The sequence below is a fragment of the Triticum aestivum genome, chromosome 2D (genome assembly GCF_018294505.1).
Source record: "Triticum aestivum cultivar Chinese Spring chromosome 2D, IWGSC CS RefSeq v2.1, whole genome shotgun sequence".
Taxonomy (NCBI): Eukaryota; Viridiplantae; Streptophyta; class Magnoliopsida; order Poales; family Poaceae; genus Triticum; species Triticum aestivum.
In genome coordinates this window covers 101,888,184-101,893,525 of record NC_057799.1, presented here as the reverse complement: position 1 = coordinate 101,893,525, position 5,342 = coordinate 101,888,184, and the positions used below count along the sequence as shown (strand labels likewise).

General features: G+C 48.3%; 1 long non-coding RNA gene across 1 annotated transcript; it reads left to right on the top strand.

The window, feature by feature from the left end:
- The first annotated feature begins 353 nt into the window (after positions 1-353).
- LOC123051936 (uncharacterized) lies at positions 354-2,904 on the top strand. Its single transcript, XR_006424379.1, has 3 exons — positions 354-878; positions 960-1,078; positions 1,902-2,904. It is a non-coding gene; the product is annotated as an uncharacterized lncRNA (long non-coding RNA).
- Positions 2,905-5,342: the final 2,438 nt, after the last annotated feature.

The window sequence follows — 5,342 nt, the reverse complement described above, 5'->3', positions numbered from 1 at the left end:
TCACAAAAAAACTCATTTTGGGCACTCGAAAAATGAAAATTGATTTTTGTGTGCAATGCAAATGAAGACCACAAAATCATCATTGTTTGAAATCCTAAGATACACATATGTGCACATTATTGGGTCATTTAAACATACAACATGAGGCTAATATGTTAAGTGTTAACCGAAATAAGAGGGTAAAAAATATACTAAAAGAAACAAAAGAGAAAAAGCACAATTACATATGCTAGTGATTGGTGGAACCATCTGTCACATGGATCGATGACAGGGTAGACATCCATCCATCCTTTGCTAGCAATCCAATGGTCTATCCATCTGAAGAAACCCACCGCACCAAACCCTACCTCACTCACCTGTCTTCCCTTCCTCCCGCCCGCCGCCTCCCCCTTTCTCTCTCTCCCTGATCCAGATCGACGCTGCCTCCCTCCCTCTCTCTCTCTCTCCCCGATCCAGATAGACGCTGCCTCCCTCTCTCTCTCTCTCTCTCGCTTCCCGTCGCCGGCGGCGACGCCCTCCTTCCCTCGCCCCCTCCTCCTCCCCTCCTCACGGCGCCTCCACCACGCAACAAATCCCGGCGACCCACCCCGTCTCCGCGACCGCCTCGGCAACCACCTCCGCCGCGCGTCCGAGTCCCATCCATGTCCGCGCCGGCCCCGTCTCTGTCTCCTTTCGTGGGAGGTGACCCGCACCCTGCCCCGCGGCGGGGGAGGGGCAGCGGCGGCCTCGTGTAGATCCCATCGGGATCCCGTCCGGATCACGGCGCGGACGCATGCCCTAGACGCCATGACCCGTCTCCCTCCCCTTCTCTAATCAGGAAGGAGAGGCCAGGCGCCGGACATGAACTTGCTCTGCCCGGGACGCCGCTCGCCATCAAGGTCACCCCCACCCCCTCTTCGATCTGCTCTTCCTCCTTTCCCTTCCCTTCCCTAACGCACGCCATTTTCTTCCTCACGCAGGCAGGAGGCCGGCAACACGGTGGTGATGACGCCAGCGTTCAGCGTGGACAATCCCTGCTCGATTCGGCCAGGCTCGAGATACACCCATCCCTCGACTCTGCTGCTTCTCCCCGACTTAGGTAAGGCACTCAAAGCCGTCTTCCACTCTCTCTGCTCGAGCTCGCCAGGCACGCCGTCCCTGAGGGCACACCCTCTTGTCTTAGGTTTCCTCTGGTTAACCGTCAGTGTTAATTACTGCTGCTCGTGAGCCTTGCAGTATCGTTAGTGATTCTGGGAATTTATGTACTGATGTGCTGCTACTTTTGGAATTATTGCCTGGTGTATGTCTGAATAGTACTGACGCGTTTGCAGTGCGTGAGTGTTTTTCTTTTTCTTTTTTAACAGCTTGTTTGTGGTGCCTGAATCTATACTGCTCTACTTGCTTATCGTATAGTCTAGTAGTATATATCCATTTGCTGTTACTGGATTCCATGTCTAGTGTTTTTTAGTGTTCAGATGCTTTCATCCATTCCGGCTGTACTTTATGTGCATACTTGTTCTACTAGCAAATTCTCTGTAGGAAGTAGTTCAGGCTGCTGTGATGCGAAAATGAGACATATGTGGCATTGACATTTTTTAAGCTTGCATGCCGTAGCTAATTTACCTGTTGATCAAATATACACCTCCATATCCCTGCAAGTAATATTTACATCCCCGCATATATCTGCATATCATCCATTGTGATCGTACTTTATGTGCATAGTTGTTCTACTAGCAAATGCTCTTTAGAAAGTAGTTCAAGCTGTTATGATGAAAATGAGACATATGTGGCATTGACACTTTTTAAGCATGTATGCAAAGCTAATTTACCTTTTGGTCAAAGATAGTATTTTACTGAACCCTCAACATATCCCTGCACATATCTGCATGTTCTAATCTTCTGCACATGGGTTGGTATTGCAGAATGAGGCTGCTCTGGAGGAAGCAGAGGACTCTGGGGAGAAGGCTTCCATCAAGGAAGCAGACAAGTACTGCAAGGCCATCATCAGGAGGCTGTCGCGCGGCGCCACCTGCCTGAAGGGCAGCCTGCTGGCCATCGCCCTTGCAGCCGGGGCTGGCTTCATGCTCTCCCCCAACCTGGACCTCACCGCCGACCTGGAGAAGCTCCAGGCGATGGCGTTATTCTTGTTTGAAGCTAAGCTAGGCTACTGCAGTTCCAGCAAAAAGCAGGGGAGCCGCTCTTTTCTTTCTTCACTAATAAATTCTTGTTTGAATGCATATCCTGGGGGTGGTGAAGCTGGGAGCCTTTCCTCCCCATAAAAATACTTTGCTCTTCATTATGAGCAGTGCCCTTATATAATTAGCTGCTAGGAGTGTTTATATACTTGATCACCACACCTCTATCGTTCTGGTTACTTTTGCTTTCTTCTATGTAGTTGTCCAGGGCATAACGGTTTTATGTGTGGCTTGTTTTTGTGTTACCAGCCTACTTTCTTGTACTGACTTTACCATCAGTGACACACCTCTTGGAGATTTTTGTATTACCGATGGCTTAATATTTAAACTGTTTAGATTGATTTGAAATTGAAATCATAGGGTTCTTTTGAATTGTTTGTAGTTGCTCCAGGTCCTTCTGTAGCTGTGTTTATAACTGTCTTTGTTCCTTTTTTGATAACAGGACCAGTTTGACACGATTGACTTGTCGGACAGCGAGATTGTCAAGCTTGAGAACTTCCCTTTCATGAATCGACCAGGGAGCGTGCATCACATATTTGTCATAGAATAGTTTTATTTGGCACTTACTGTTCCTGGGATGTAAAGATATGTATTGCTGGAATGAATGGTTGTAATATAATAACATTGCATGTTGCTTTGAAAATGTATTAGAGCAGGGCTAGGCCCAAGATAGCTTGTGGTGTGATGTGTTGTAATGTCAATGGCATAATATTTTTTTTGGATTGGATCATTTTTTCGGAACTGGGCTAGGCCCAAGTTATATTGGACAATTATTTTTGAGGGAAAAACATGAGAGGCCCAGCAAAGAAATGGCCTAGAAAAATACATGATCAAAAAGAAAACCTGCTATTTAAAGGGCCACGCAAAGAAATCAATAAGGCTGAATTGTTGGGCTAGACCTATGTAGCTAATAAAAGCACATGAAAAAATACATTAAAAGGGCTGAATTCTTGGGCTAGGCCCACGTAGAAAATCGAATTGGACCAGGCTGATTCTTGTGCCACATCAGCTTGCCACGCTGGATGCCTACGTGGTCTGGGGAGGCTGCTAGTGACCAAAATTTTGGTCGAAGAACCAACGACCTTTTACAAAAGGTCGTTAATTTCAGTTTACGACTGCCAGCTTTTGACCTTCTGTTTTTTGGTCAAAAAAGGTCGCAAATGAAAAACAATGACCTTTCAGTGGCCAATAGTGAGGGTCACAAGTTGACATATTTCTTGTAGTGGGTGCGGGAGTCTGACGCAGTCCTCCTGCCCGGGGCTCGTCGCTCTCGCGTGGCGTCCGGCGTCCGGTCGCCCTAGAGTCGGTGCACGGCTCTGGTCCGCCTCCGTTCCGGTCAAGGTAGGAGCTTGCAGTTCGATTTGGGGGGGGGGGGGGCGTCTTCTCGTTATGGCGTTGATGAAGGACTGTGGCGGTGGTGGTCGGGACAGCGTTGTGCCGGTAGTCGGATCTGTGCCGTAGGCCGCGGATTTGGCGTCGTCTGAGTTGATGGCTCGACGATGGTCGTCGGTAGCCACTAGGCCATGTCCCCTGCAGTCCACCTAGATAGGAGGGGACTTCAGGCGTGGGTACCCCTACGGTGGTGGCGCTAACCCTGGCCTGGGGGCTAATGCCGGGCTTCTCCAACCGCGGTTTGTGCATGGTGAAGTGGACGGTCGGCTCTGTCTCGTGGCATGGATGCCGGGGCGGCGGCCCTGGAAGGTGGTTCGCATGGTTGGCTCTCCGGCGGGGCCGATGGCAGCGGTGGTGGCATTGTCTCTTGGTCGTGTGGGTGGCGAGAGGCTTGGCGCAAGGTAGCTCGGGCCTGCTCTCGGTCTCTGTGGGGGCGCCGCGATCCAGATCTAGGGACTTGAGCACGTCATGCTTCTTCTGAAGACCTTGTGGTGACACATGAGAACTACTGGGCGAAAGGTCCGCGCTCTGGCGCCGACGGTGGTGACGCTCAAGGGCGCCACTCTCTTCTTGAAGACGTCGTTGTGGTGTTCCCATCCATGTCCGGGTTCCGAGTGAAAACCTTTGTCCATCGTGGACTCGACAGCGGCGATGCTTGGCGCCGGCATTCCTCCTGAGGGTGTTACCGTGCAGCTTAGGTGTATAGGGCGTAGCGTGGCGTTGTACTCGGGATCCTCCTGTGCTTTTTTGTCGGTACGATTGGTGATCCATTTATTCTGAAATCGGCTTTGTAAGAGGGCTACCTCTCCATCTTGTATCGTTCGATCGTGTAGTTTGCTCGGTTGATGCTTTATATATAAAGCGGAGCGAAAGCCTGTTTTGAGAGTTTGAAGGAAGCTGTCTTCGGAATGAAATAAATGTTGTATTCGGGTTCAGCCTAGCATGCACGTGGTCGGCCCATGCAGTGATGTCTCTATCACCCGCGACGGGGTCCCAGTGTGAGGCAACGCTAGCGCTGAATAGCGCTGAATCACCACTGCGGCCTGCGGCTCGCGCCCTAGAGTTAGCTTTGGAAGCCGCTGATGCCAACTTTGGGAGGCTGTTGTCTTAGAAACCCAATTCAGCTCTTGGGAGCATATGCTCCTGCCCATAAAAAATGTTTTCTCCAAATGTCAACTTTTTTTAAAGAAACTAGCAAACATGCCCGTGCGTTGCAACGGGAGAAAAATAATATCACACATCCCTGACGAGCATGCCCTAAGACCTCAAGAATGTGCCTCCCTATTTTAGCACCACCGCATTTTAAAAGTAATAGGTGGCTCAGTTATATTGGGTCAGATTCTAACTGATTAATTCTTTTTTTTTGTGGAAAACAGTTTAATTCCTTTAAAAATTATAATAGTATTTTTATTCCTTTGAATAGTGAGGCTTATCTTTCAAGATGCTTGGATTGGCTGGTGAACTTCGACATTACATCAACATTCAATTGTTTTCAGTGTGGTACACAAATTAATTTTTTTGGAATGGTAAATAAATATCATAAGATTGTTTCTAGTCTATAAAAAAACTATCAAACTACTGGATGAGATGAATTGCTGAAAATCTAGAACTATTCAATTGAAGCTATCAGAATTGATTCATGAAGCTGCCGTATGTTAAGTTGGCAAAAGGGAATAAAACCTTCCAGTAGGTCGGTTCACATGAAATCAATCCACATATTTGGCATGTTTTGGACGGTTTACCTCTCTTAACTAAGAAATTTATATATTACCAAAA